Source organism: Pholis gunnellus (assembly GCF_910591455.1).
Source record: "Pholis gunnellus genome assembly, chromosome: 1".
NCBI classification, from domain to species: Eukaryota; Metazoa; Chordata; class Actinopteri; order Perciformes; family Pholidae; genus Pholis; species Pholis gunnellus.
Genome location: NC_136528.1, coordinates 13590074 through 13605389, shown reverse-complemented (window position 1 = coordinate 13605389; position 15316 = coordinate 13590074).

The window sequence follows — 15316 nt, the reverse complement described above, 5'->3', positions numbered from 1 at the left end:
TAATATTAATTTAATTATACTTCATATATTTGAAGGCCATACATGTTTATATACATATATAAATATAGACATGATATATATCATATCATATATATCATGATATATATATCATGGTTCAATGAGGCCAATGATGGCCATCTAGTAAAAAACGATCTTGCTAGGAGGGAGAAAAAAGCAGGTTTGATATGCAAATCCAAAGTTAACTCATTAGTAGCCTACTTGAGTGAGCCTAGCCATATGCTGTGTCAGTATAATACGCGTATGTTCTTCTTTTGTTACTAAAAGGCCATTACTAATCTTATTCAGAATCTGTCGTGTGTGCTCTTCTGTTTTATCTAACTATGGAAATTATTGGAGATTCTTGTAAAATAGGCATATTATATCTTAATGATCATAGAATACAATAAATATTGACCTTAAATATGGAATTACATGGCTGTTCAGGCCAACTGTCATTTTCCCACCGCCTTATTCACACAAAAAAGGATCTACTACGCTCACAGGAATAAGAGTCCACATACACTCTGTATCTTTCCCCACAAGAAACCATTAACAGTGTATCAAATCATGTCTGTAGTAGTATCTGGTGCCCACTAGGAGGTAGCGTTGGCTCAAGTTTCAAACAATTAGGTTTAGGGTTAGTAGGGTTAGCTCATGAAAATATGATGTTGTTGGTCCTGCTCTCCACTACCTGGTGGTTAATGTTTCAGGCTATATGAATATCTCTTCTGTTCATATGTACGTATGTAAATGTTGACATCATTTTGATGGTTGAACAACTGGTAAAAGTGTTTCGATTATTTGCACGTTTGTCGAAAAACTACTCTTTGATCACTAACTCTTATTAAAACCTGGACATATTTTGACTTTCAGGTTTCAGGAGCCAGACAGGTTCAATACCAAGCAGGTGTCCTTTAATTAAATTAGACAGATTGTATGGGTTTCAGGGAGCACACCAACCCTTAAAAGCAAACAAGTCATTCTCTTTGTGAATGAATCTGTTATCAGGAAAGATTTGGGAGTAGCTAACTGGCCCAGAACAGTGCTGTGCTGTCGCCTCTACTTATGCTATCATGAATTCTAACTTTACAACAGGGTACATCTTTTTTTTTGGCCCTCCCCCACAGTGGAGGACGCAGGCAACTCACACAAACATTACTGGTAAATTCGGTGGTAGGGTCTAATTTAGTCACATGTTATCGCTCAGACCTGTCAAACCCCTGACATTCAGGGGATTGAGCAGAGAAAAGCAAATTCTTCAATTTACTGCGTAGAATATTGCAACTATGTGCAATAAACTCTGACAATCTACCTGAACTCACTGGGTGTGCAGTAGTTCAGGGACTTTGTAAATGCAATTGTTCCTCTTGAAAGGTCAAGGTTCCACTCTAGAAAGCACTGTAATACATTTTTTTTTTTGGTGTGTGTGTGTGTGGGGGGGGGGGGGGGGGGGGGCAGCAGAAGCATAGGTGGTGGTGTTAAATCAACAAGGCTAAATGTGTCGAACGCACATTGTGGCCACGTTGTCTTTCTTTCTTTTTGTTATGTATGGATCTGTATAAATGAGTGCGTGAGTGAGAAATATAGTGGCTGCCTCTTTATGTGCACTTCTGGTCTCGTGCATCCATGCAGTGATCATAATAATTCATTTAATGTTGGTTACAAATGTTTCAGTAATTAAGAAGGGATATTATTTAATTCACTGTTAAAATTATAATATTACAGCCTACTTCCAAATCTGAAGATTGGCCGGTTCAATGGGCTGCAGAAATAAGGAAAAACATATCAGTCGTGAGCAATACAAGACATTACAAGGTCTGAAAGTAATAAGCTTAGTAAGATAGATCACTTATTGATTAAAAAAAAGAAATCCAACACCAGACTATCTCTGTTAACTATCAATCTTTTACAGCACTTCCACCTTGCCACCTCACATCATTTACAGTAAATGTTACTGACGTGTTTTAGCCAAGTTGACTTTTCACTTGCAGGTTAAATCAATTAGTATTACATTCTTCTTCTTGGGGTGTAATCTTCATGTTGCATCTTCATGTGTCTACTGTTAGGATGCCATATTATGGAAGATAGCAGTCGTATAATATACTGACAAAAGCAATTAACCCACTCCACTAAACATGTTGCATCTTCCCACAATTCACTGCCACTGAGAGGTTGAGTTCGAACGCTTACATGTATTTATTATACCAGAATATGTCCTCTTAAATCTTTTTTTTTCATAAATTAAACTTAAAATACACTATGCATATGTTTGTTTGCATTGGAAAACATTGTCATAATTGTTGTTGAATATTGACTGCACCCACAGTGTTACATCCATTTCACTCATGAAGAGGATATGCAAATGAAGGGGCGGAGACAGACAATTGAGAAATGGATTGTAGACCTCAGTGCTTATGTTTCATATATTTTATGCGGAGTGTATAAAGAATATTCTTGGCAGAGCATATCTTCAGGGATGTCACAAAGGCCAGTGCCAAGCCTGTCAAGGGTCAGAACACACCAAAACAAATGTCTTTGGTTGACTCCTGGTTGTCTTTTCAGCCCTGTTTTATGATTGAGCAGCTGACAGGCACTTTGTCACAGTGTGCCTGTGTACGCACTAATACAGAGGAAGATTGCTGTTGTCCTTTGTGATTTATCCTTCTCTTCTGTCCTCCATCTGCACTAGATGAAAACTTAATTAAAACCCTGCCTTGTCTCCTCATTTCATCACGGACAGCACGAGCAAATCATCTCCCACCATTTACAGCCTTTATTATTTCTTTATGAACACCAGAGCTGAGGAACTGGACAGCATGAAGGCTCCACGTGTCTTCTTTTTCGTCTTGAACTCGAACCTCATTATAAGATGTAAATGCACAACTGCAAGATCTGATCCCTCTTAAGCTTTGCTTCGCAGAAGAGTGCACTGTGCATTGTGTCGACAAGTTCAGCTCATTAGTCTTTATCAACAGAAGTAATGGGAGAAGTGTTAACATACAGCACTTATCTGCTTAACCAATGTCTTATAGGGATTTGCAGGTGTTTAGATGTTTAACTTTGGATAGCTGAAGCCATCCCTCAACCGCCTCTACTGCTGATTCACCACATTTAGCAGGGCAGTTTGTCAGAGGAGACTGCACCAATCTCACCAAGGAGGAGGGATATTCAATTTTCTCCTGTGGTGCAGTATAAGTAAACGAGCGGAGAATGAGACAACGGTTCACGTCCAGGACACAGAGTCCTCATAGTGAAAGTAGCATCATTCACATAACTGACAGAGATGGTGGTTGGTTTTACAATATTTATGTCTCTCACCTATAGTGCTGGACACAAAGGCTTGATTTAGACTATACGGTATATCAGTAAAGCCTTTCTGAAAAATGATCCCTCCTGTTGGCTTTTGAATGTTTTGCCGCAAAGAGGGATGACATACACACGTCTAATGTACCATAATATGAGCTCTCTCCTCGAAACCAAAAGTTACACTAGACCTGTTCACAGCTGTACTTCAGTCTGTACATGGTCCAACAAATGTAAGTGATTGGAATTGCCTTATTGTGCGATGGCACCCTGTTATGTTCTTGTCGGTCTCTTTCCAAATCTCAAATCAATCCAACAGCTGGAATTGCTGCAATATTCATGAAATAATATGAATAATCTATATGTAAAAATCAAGATAGACAATATCAGGACAACTGACTTAACAAAGAGTATTGAGCAAAGTCCAATAGCATCAGTGTCAGTCTTCTCAGTCTACACTCTTTATGGCAGGAGTGATCGGGCCAGCGAGTAGCACGGCCCTTCAGGTCTTTTTCCAATGTCTAATGGGAGGTGTCCCCTTGATACTGACAAGCATCTTGGTAAACTGTCCCCCAGAGGACCATGATCGTTTTTTTCAAGCAATGCATCCAGATCACTGGCTAGAAAATTAAGTGAAATGCCGATTAGACAGAAAGCAACGTGTGTAAAGCTGAACTATAGAAATCATGTTAGGCCAAAGGGGTTTAAGATCCAGAGAGAGAGAGAGATTTATTTCATGCCCTTGTTAACAAAAGTAATGTTGTTTCCTACCACTCTGCACAGCCATATATATTCCTGTGGCTCCAGGATGGAAAGAAAGAAAGGCAACTTTAAAAGATTAGGTGTATTGTAGAATTAAGCTAATAAGGTATCGGGTGTATTTTAAGTGGTTACACTTTTTACACCAGTGTCTTCCAAAACATTAAAAAGAAAGAAAGAAAGACAAATTAAAATGATTTGGTGTATTCAGAGATGGACAGTATTTCTATTACTTGTAATTGAAATACGTATTTCAATTACTTTTGAGTATTTTGTAATTTGTATTTGATAGGGCCGATTAAAAATCTAACGTAATTTGTAACAAAATACTTTAGAGTGGAGTAATTTTGTATTTAAAATACTCAAAATACATTCTCCACGAAACAAAAAACAGTTCACAAGTTCAGTCTTCAGATCTTCAAGTTCAACGGATTGTCTGTCAAGTTAAATATTGTATCTGAGTGTGACAGATGTCAACTAGCTTGATGTATAATGTATGTCTGGGTCTGGCTACATAGCCTATTGTATATACATGGTGATGGTTATAATATCAAGCTAGCGATCGATGCTAACATGCGAGTGATCGATGCTAATATGCTAATGACGCTAGCATGCTGTCTAGGCTAGTGCATAGCCAGTGTTTAGCAAGTTAACTTATCAGTCGAGTAGCTAGCTATTTAAGCAAAGCAACTTCACGTGGAGAATCTCCAGAAACTGAGCAGAGTGGATCTGCTTCTGTGTTGAAGGCATAATGATATGAAATGTTCTTATTGTAGAACATATGATGTGTCTACTGAACTAATCTACATCAAATTATTTTTATTAAACATGTTTCTTTTTGTTAACTTGTTTAGAACTTTTCTTCTTTTAGTATACAAGTGTTCATGACAATAAAATCTTAAACTGCCTTTAAATATAGTCTTGGCCAATGTAAACATTAAGAATAAGCTTAAATAAATATGTTATATATTTGTAAACACACACTGCTATATATTTGTAAACACTGCTATATATTCGTAAACACATTTAGTTTAGCTTCAACCATATGCTATGTGCAGTAATCATAATATGTCTCTAAGTGTAAAGTCACAGAGTGAGGCAGTGTATTCCACCTGCGCAGGGCCCCCTCATTATCTAATACAAAACAGGAACCAGGTACTCCCCGGTCTTGCCACTGCCTGGTACAAAATAACAGTTTCGACTAAGAAGTAGTTAAGCGACCTTGGCTTTAGAATGAACTCTCAAACACACACACACACACACACACACTGATCTGACTCATCGCTGGAGCGGCTGGCTATCCGTGTGCCGGTGGGGACGGACATCCTGTGCACCAATGAGGCCCTCAGAAAGTTTAAACCAAGAGCCGCCTCCACCAATAGTCAACCAATCACAAAATGCCCTTAAGAACATATAAATCATTGTGACTCCCCCTTGGGGAGCGCCTTTTTCTTTGCTGTCACAGATAGTTTTCATGAGGTCCGAGCTCGTATTGATCTGCTGCGTCAGAATACTCCTGTTATGAATAAACACTTTGTTCGATTTTAAGTATTTTGAGTTCAGTCTTGTCTGTGTCCTCTTTCATTAACACCAACTAAAGTCCAAAGAACCTGAAATGTAGAGATGAGTATAGTGTCAGTAAGCCGTTGTAATGAAACATGTTGGTTAGATGTCTTTAGGAGAAGATATATCAACCAACATACTGTTGTCTGAGGTGCAGGGGAATGTGTCACAGACTTTCAGATGTGAAATAACTAAATAACATTACAATGAATGAGAGAGCTTTAGGGCTCGCTTAGTGTTTGGAGCTAAGTTGTATTTCCTAAACGTGCAAAAGGACTAAATATCTGTTTTAAGTTATCAATTTTGTATCAGAAGGCACATTTGTGAGGCTTATAAGGACTTAAGTGTGAAATGTTTGCCTAAAGCAGAACAGCTGGAGGTTAGAGTGGTGACATCAGCTGCTCCGCTATCGCCCCCTTCTGGCTTGGGCCCCGTTCCTCGTACGTGGTTCAACTAAGTCAATCAAATGTCCTATCATCCAGCTTAAATTAACCCGATGATTGATGTCAGGCTATCTCGGGTCCTCAAAGGCTGATCCGCGCTCAAACAATCTCGGTTTATCCAAAGACGAGGAATTTAACCAATTATATGTAGAGATAAAAGTGAGACTGGGTCCGCCCACTTACTGTCAAAAAGAAAAACTACTCACGAGCGAGCAAGAAAAAGACTCGCGAGCAAGCAGATTAAAGTTTCGCGAGCGAACAGGTTTAAACTTCGCGAGCGACTTTCACTCGCACGAGAGTGAATTTTGCTCGCGGAGTGATATAAAAGTGCTCGTCAAAGTAAAATACGCTCGCGGCTGTTTGATTTTCGCGCGCGCATGGATCTCATTTGCGCTCTCGGATTTTGACAGTGATTTGCCTTCATATGCGGCGTGTGGTGTTAAATGTATGGCTTGAGAAGGTCTTGTAAATAAATGATTCCGTGTCGGCAGAATCGATAGCGCTGGAAGTCATCATGCCATACCAGACAGTGATGCCTGTGGTGAGGGTGCTCTCTACCAGTCCTCTGTAGGCCTGGGTGAGAGGGCGACGGCTCAGAAGAATCTGTAGCCGTCGGTCCTCTCCACCTCGGTCCCCTTGATGATAAGAGGCTGTAGAGGGGGAGGATTCTTCCTGAAGTCTATTATTTCTTTGGTTTTGTCTGTGTTGAGGATGAGGTGGTTCTCTTCTCCGTAGACAAGAATGTTATTTACCAGGGTCCTGCACCCTGACTCGTCCCCTCTGTATATATGTGGCCTAATTAAAAGGATGAGACCAAACACTCAGATACATTTAGATTTTATGTGGGTCTGTCGTGTAGACAAGTTAACAAATTGAGTTCGAGGCGTTTACTTAGATTCAAGCAATAGTTTTATTTATCACAGAGATATTAGCCGAGCAGTTAAACGTGCACGGTCCTAACAGTTCCTCTCCGAGTGAGAGCAACGTGAAAAGGCGCTTGGACACGGCAGCGCGGTAAGTTTTGTAGGTTCTCCTTAGAGGAGCCATTGGTCAAAGTCAAGTTGCAGGCGGGATCGATTTTAGCAGAGCGACGGCCTGGTTGGAGCACTGAGCATATCCGCTCACACTGGCTCTCGTCCGGGATCCTCCTTCGATGCGTCTTCAGTGTGTGTGTATGTTGTCAAAGCCTAGCCTAACAGGCTCCAAAGTGTGACGTCTACGTTTTGCTATCTCAAGCTGTGGTACGTACTGTTCTCAGCTGGCAGTTTACTCCAAGATTTGATATCAGTGTATAGTTGCCCAAGCGTGTCCTTCAGAATTACAGTTTTCTCATTCCTTTGTACAGGCGAGTGCTAGAGCGCCCCGCCTGGAGTTTTAAACCCTTCACAACCTGTAACTCGCAACTCCGCTAATTAGCACATAACGCTCTGATTAAGTGTATTTACATAACAGGTCTTTTATTTCCCCCCGACTGCACTCACAGAGTACAGCGTTAATTAGTCAGATTTTAAGGCACTTTACAATTTACAGCAAACCTAAACCATTGCTTTTTACTGAATTTAAGGTTACGATATACATATAGCTACATATAAAACACAACAGTAGTGGCTTCCTCCTGCCAAACAGAAACAAAGAACCTCGGCATCTGGGCCATGCTGTTCAACTCTCCAAGATATGCAGATAACATTCATTTACACAGGAACACAATTTATCACTCCCTCACTCCCTCATCAGCAATCGACCTGTGCGCTCTGATCCACACCCATGGAACTGACGGCAGCTTCCGTCTCCCCTCTAAACGAGGCAGATGTACACAACTCAACACCAGATGCGTACAACTTAACACCAGTTAACAACAAACAGTTAACCCCAATTTCAAGGTGATTCTGCATTTATTCGTAACTTATGCTGACCCGTAGTTCAGGTATTTCTAATCAGCTCAGTCCTCAGCAGCCTCTGATTCCCGCTCTTTATTTACACATGTCGCGTGAACTCAGTCCTCTCGCGTAGCTCACGCTTCACGGTTCTTAAAGTGACAGTACAAAAACCTTCCTACCCCCACTTCGCCTGGCTACATATATATATATATATATATATATATATATATATTTGTGAGCTGTGGCCAGGTTTTAACACGTCAAGCACTTCTACATATCACAATTAGAAGAGCAATATACACTCTAAAAAGCACAACACAGCACATGTGTAAACCATTCGCCGTCAAGTCAAGGCTCGCTCCGCCGTCAACTGCCGACAGGCTCCGCCCCGCCCCATCTCGCTCCGCCCCACCCTGCCCCGCTCCGCCGTCAAGTGCAGACAGGCTCGACGGGCTCCGCTCCGCCGTCTAGTCCGACAGGCATGCCGACAAGCTCCGCTGAGCCACAAGCTCCGCCTGGCACACAAGCTCCACTGAACCGACAGGCCTCTGCCAATGCCAACAAACTCCGCCGAATCCGACAAACTCCGCCGATGCCGACAGGCTCCTCCGATGCCGACAGGCTCCGCCAATGCCGACAAGCTCCACCGAGCCGACAGTCTCAGGAGACTGTCGGATCGGCGGTGCTGCTCCGCCGAGGCTAACGCTCGGCAGAACCTGTCGGATCAGCAGAGCCGCTCGTCGGACGCTCGCGGGTACTGTCGGATCGGCGGTGCCGCTCCGCCGAGCCTGATGCTCGGCGGAACCTGTCGGATTGGTGGAGCTGCTCCGCCGAGCAGGCTCGGCGGAGCCATGAAGGCAAAGCTCCCGGCGTCAAGGCTCAAGCGGCCGCCGTCTAGGCTCAAGGCTTCGCCGTCTACACTCAGGCTCCAGCGTCAAGGCACAAGGCTTCGCAGTCAAGGCTCAAGGCTCTGCTCTGCCGTCTGTTCAAGGTAGGGCCATCCAATCAATTTCAGCAAACTTCCCAGTATGATTTAATGCAAACAAATTAAGGTATCAAACACACATTACTACCTTGCAGTTAAATATTTAACATTATTCCAACACGAGAAAAAGCAGTAAATAACATCTTATTTTTGTCACCCTCACAGGCAATTCAATATATATATATATATATATAATAATAATAATAATAATAATAATAATGACGACTATAATACATTTAATTTCACTATATTTTTTAAATAAAGATGTCTACATTTCCCTTTCTCTCCTGTAAGCTAAGCTCTTTTTTATTCTACTAAGTTAATAATCAATGTGAACAATTTGATATTCAAGGAGGGATTTGGTAATCCTAAAATCAGTCTGGTGGCACCAAACATCCTGAGCCAAATAACAAAAAGTGGTAGCAGTCAAAGTCTATTCTGAATCCAAAGTTACAGGTCAGATATGCTACTGGTTTACACGACAGGAGTTTGGTGCAAGTATCTTACCACAGCATCCTACATCAGACCCACGGGAAGCTTGAAGTGAGCTCTGAGGCAGACTGGCACAAAGACTTCCTGCCCCCAGGTAGCACTGAAAACTGGCCGACCATCTTTACACTCTGCTGACGGCAGCCTGCGGCTTGCCCCACCCAGCGAAGTAAGCCACACAGTGACCTATCATTGGCAGGACTCAAGAGCGCGACTGAGTCTTCCCCCCAGTTCAAACACTCACCGTCAGCATTGGCTCCGAGAAGCCAGCTACTACCAGGGGGCAGTTCTGAAAATATGCTGCAGCCTACCTCAGAGCTATCCAGCTGTCCTCTGTGGAGTTGTTTTTTTTCCATACTATACAACATTTCTACAACTGTGTGATTATAAATACCGTGGCTCATTGGGTAGAGGAGGTCGTCCGGTAACCGCGAGGGCGGCGGTTTCATCCTTGGCTGCTACATGTCCTGTGCCGAAGTATACCTGAGCAAGACACTAAACCCAGCCCACTGCTCCCAATATGCTAGGGATTGGTTAAATGCAGAGCTTGAATTTCATATGTATATAATGACGACTATAATACATTTAATTTCACTATATTTTTTAAATAAAGATGTCTACATTTCCCTTTCTCTCCTGTAAGCTAAGCTCTTTTTTATTCTACTAAGTTAATAATCAATGTGAACAATTTGATATTCAAGGAGGGATTTGGTAATCCTAAAATCAGTCTGGTGGCACCAAACATCCTGAGCCAAATAACAAAAAGTGGTAGCAGTCAAAGTCTATTCTGAATCCAAAGTTACAGGTCAGATATGCTACTGGTTTACACGACAGGAGTTTGGTGCAAGTATCTTACCACAGCATCCTACATCAGACCCACGGGAAGCTTGAAGTGAGCTCTGAGGCAGACTGGCACAAAGACTTCCTGCCCCCAGGTAGCACTGAAAACTGGCCGACCATCTTTACACTCTGCTGACGGCAGCCTGCGGCTTGCCCCACCCAGCGAAGTAAGCCACACAGTGACCTATCATTGGCAGGACTCAAGAGCGCGACTGAGTCTTCCCCCCAGTTCAAACACTCACCGTCAGCATTGGCTCCGAGAAGCCAGCTACTACCAGGGGGCAGTTCTGAAAATATGCTGCAGCCTACCTCAGAGCTATCCAGCTGTCCTCTGTGGAGTTGTTTTTTTTCCATACTATACAACATTTCTACAACTGTGTGATTATAAATACCGTGGCTCATTGGGTAGAGGGGGTCGTCCGGTAACCGCGAGGGCGGCGGTTTCATCCTTGGCTGCTACATGTCCTGTGCCGAAGTATACCTGAGCAAGACACTAAACCCAGCCCACTGCTCCCAATATGCTAGGGATTGGTTAAATGCAGAGCTTGAATTTCATATGTATATAATGACGACTATAATACATTTAATTTCACTATATTTTTTAAATAAAGATGTCTACATTTCCCTTTCTCTCCTGTAAGCTAAGCTCTTTTTTATTCTACTAAGTTAATAATCAATGTGAACAATTTGATATTCAAGGAGGGATTTGGTAATCCTAAAATCAGTCTGGTGGCACCAAACATCCTGAGCCAAATAACAAAAAGTGGTAGCAGTCAAAGTCTATTCTGAATCCAAAGTTACAGGTCAGATATGCTACTGGTTTACACGACAGGAGTTTGGTGCAAGTATCTTACCACAGCATCCTACATCAGACCCACGGGAAGCTTGAAGTGAGCTCTGAGGCAGACTGGCACAAAGACTTCCTGCCCCCAGGTAGCACTGAAAACTGGCCGACCATCTTTACACTCTGCTGACGGCAGCCTGCGGCTTGCCCCACCCAGCGAAGTAAGCCACACAGTGACCTATCATTGGCAGGACTCAAGAGCGCGACTGAGTCTTCCCCCCAGTTCAAACACTCACCGTCAGCATTGGCTCCGAGAAGCCAGCTACTACCAGGGGGCAGTTCTGAAAATATGCTGCAGCCTACCTCAGAGCTATCCAGCTGTCCTCTGTGGAGTTGTTTTTTTTCCATACTATACAACATTTCTACAACTGTGTGATTATAAATACCGTGGCTCATTGGGTAGAGGGGGTCGTCCGGTAACCGCGAGGGCGGCGGTTTCATCCTTGGCTGCTACATGTCCTGTGCCGAAGTATACCTGAGCAAGACACTAAACCCAGCCCACTGCTCCCAATATGCTAGGGATTGGTTAAATGCAGAGCTTGAATTTCATATGTATATAATGACGACTATAATACATTTAATTTCACTATATTTTTTAAATAAAGATGTCTACATTTCCCTTTCTCTCCTGTAAGCTAAGCTCTTTTTTATTCTACTAAGTTAATAATCAATGTGAACAATTTGATATTCAAGGAGGGATTTGGTAATCCTAAAATCAGTCTGGTGGCACCAAACATCCTGAGCCAAATAACAAAAAGTGGTAGCAGTCAAAGTCTATTCTGAATCCAAAGTTACAGGTCAGATATGCTACTGGTTTACACGACAGGAGTTTGGTGCAAGTATCTTACCACAGCATCCTACATCAGACCCACGGGAAGCTTGAAGTGAGCTCTGAGGCAGACTGGCACAAAGACTTCCTGCCCCCAGGTAGCACTGAAAACTGGCCGACCATCTTTACACTCTGCTGACGGCAGCCTGCGGCTTGCCCCACCCAGCGAAGTAAGCCACACAGTGACCTATCATTGGCAGGACTCAAGAGCGCGACTGAGTCTTCCCCCCAGTTCAAACACTCACCGTCAGCATTGGCTCCGAGAAGCCAGCTACTACCAGGGGGTAGTTCTGAAAATATGCTGCGGCCTACCTCAGAGCCTCAGAGCTGTCCGGCTGTCCTCTGTAAAGTTTTGGAAGATACTGAGTTTAATTTGCATATTAACCTGGCTTCATACATAAGATGACACGTCAACATTCTAATTTATTCGAGTCAGAGAACAGTGCGTGTTCCATCCAGCATTCTTTTCTATTCTCAAGGGCAGATAATGTCTTCTTTTATGAATTCACTATTTGCTAGTCCAGCGTTCACTATGTTTTCCATGGCACAGTTTTCACAAAACTCCACACATTATGACCAGTTAGCAGTAATGAAATAACACTGTATATTACAAATAAAATGTGTCTATTGCTTTGCAGAGTCACAAGTCAGAACAAAAGTTTAAGCTGTTGCAAGTAACTCAACAAATTCTCCTTTTAACATTGTTAAGCTGTCTATGTTTGCAAATTCATATTCAAATGCTAATATATTGCATCCCGTGTACTTGATGGTAACTATAGCAACATCCAATCTCACCTGCTCCTGAGTTTGGGAATTAGTCAGTTGATGGATTTAAGACCTTAAAACTGTTTTGAACTGAAGTATTTGGTGGTTAATAGTTATTAAGACAAATAATAATAATAAGTCTTTCTATTACCCAATTTACATTTTACTACTATGACTTTTTTTGACATAATATAGGCCTACTATGACTTTATTCAATATGCTATACTGTGACTTATTTATTACTTTATTCGACATGCTAAAGCTTTAATCAGCAATTGGCTAAACTGCTTCATAGACCCGCCTCGGTGGGGCCAGCCCCACTAGCTGCGCGTTTTGAGCCGTGCACACAAGCGGAGATGATGAGCAGACAGGCTGCATACAAAATCCCCTTCAAAATAAAAACACAGGATTTTCTTTTCTTCTTTTTTTTTGGGGCTCAAGGTGGGGTCAGGCCCCATGGCCCCCTATTGACCAGCCGCCACTGGAACCAATGTTCACAGGGTAGGCATTGCACGTAGAAATGTGTTCTCAATTATATGTTATCTATTTGTATTGTCATATGCAGGCTTTATAGAGTTAATTCAGATACTGTGTGATGGACAAAGAGAACAGCCAATAAGAGGTGCTGAAGGTGATGTGTCAATAAAGTTTTACTTTGAAAAAAGAGTTCCACTGAACAGAAGTGATGCCCCACGTTGTTTTATTCCTCCGTAATTACATTCGGGTTAGCACTGGGTATACACGCCAGCATCGCTGTACAATCTACATCTGCTAACAGGTTATGGGCCCAGAGTTATCCAGAGCTACCCAGGGTCACCCAGAGAAAATTATCCAGCGAAGTACCACCGAGAGAAAAGTCGCAACGTACCGCGTGTCCAGTGAGAGTTCGCATACTATGCTAGCACCATGAGTAGGCGAAATTATGAACTGTGGGAGACGAAATTTTTGGGCCATCTTCGGTTGCAAGGGCTAAAGGATACTATTTTAAATGAGCCCACCGAGGATGAAGAACCGGCAGCCTACGAGACGAAAAATGCCAAAGCATACGCAGAGCTAATCCAGTTTCTGGATGATAAAAGTTTGTCGCTAGTAATGAGAGAAGCGGCAGACGATGGGCGGAAAGTACTGACGATTCTGAGAGACTATTATGCTGGCAAAGGGAAGCCACACGTAATTAGTGTGTATACAGAACTGACTTTGCTTCAAAAGTCGAGCAGTGAGAGTGTGACGGAGTATGTTATACGCACAGAGACCGCCATCACAGCATTGAGAAACGCAGGTGAGACATTGAGTGACGGGCTGTTAGTAGCAATGATTTTGAAGGGACTGCCAGAATCATTTAAGAAGAGGGAGATTGGGAGCTTGTATGTCATATGTGATGAATATTTTCTTGTTGATACAACGCCAAAGTTTATGGGCTGTTAAGTCCCATTAATACAAATATATATATACATAATCAATCAAGTTGTTGTCTTGTAATAGCTTTGCTTAGTTACACTGACATTCCGTGACTGTTCTTCCTTTTTGTGCAGTTCACCAGAGCTTTGTGTACATTATATAAACCTGAATGCTCTGCTATACCAAATTGTGAGAAAACAGAAAATCCAGAAAAAAGTATTTCCTATATTTTAAATACAAAATACATGTATTTTGTTACATTTTCTGGCACCAGTATTTTGTATTTTGTATTTTGTTGTAATACATTTATTTGGGGGTATTTTGTATTTTGTATCAAAATACATTTTGATGTATTTTTGCCCATCTCTGGGTGTATTATAGATTACGTATACAGTGTATTTTAAATAGACATACAGTAGTTTTTTACATTGTCTTCCAAAACATAATACATTAAAAAGGCACTTGTCAATTACATGGGTCTTAGTCGACTTAAGTGTTTCTCCAATGAGCCCACAGAGGGCCATTACTCTCAAACAGTACTGAATAAAGAGCAAATATCACCTTGAACTGCAGTGGCACCGACAGAAGTGTCTTAACAGTCTTTTCACTTCATCAGTAAAAAAGTAGAAGCCATAGATGGAGTCAGTTTTGAAGGAGAAGTCTGCAGGCGTGACACTTTGTATTCAAAATCATATTATATGAAAATGTAACAGATGCTTCACACCGATAAGCTTTTGATGATCATTATCAAGCTTCCATCGTAGTCAGTGTGGAGGCATTAAGTGCAGGAACAACGAGAGAAACAACATCTACAACACTATCAACTTTAATAATATACATCTCATCAATGATGCTGTGTGCTGGTTTTATAGCTATAGATCAGGATAGTCAAATGCTCATGCCTTCCTATCTCTATAATGAAATGCCAAGCATTCATCCAGATTGAAGCCATTACACACATTGATATATAAAGTAAAAGTGTGGAAAGAGGCAGGTTAAAGAAGGACTTTATTGTGTACTGTCAATATCACAGCCCAAGAGGATGCAAAGAAAAATATTTGATGGCAGTCCTTATATTTTGTAGAGTCATCTATTTTTCAGTTTTACAGGGTAATGGATAAATGGTCTGTGTTGTGCCAATCTAATTGGATAAGGGTTATCTGTGGAGCATCGCTGTTCAGTGGGATCTGTTGTTCCTCATATGGTCTAACCAAGTAAACT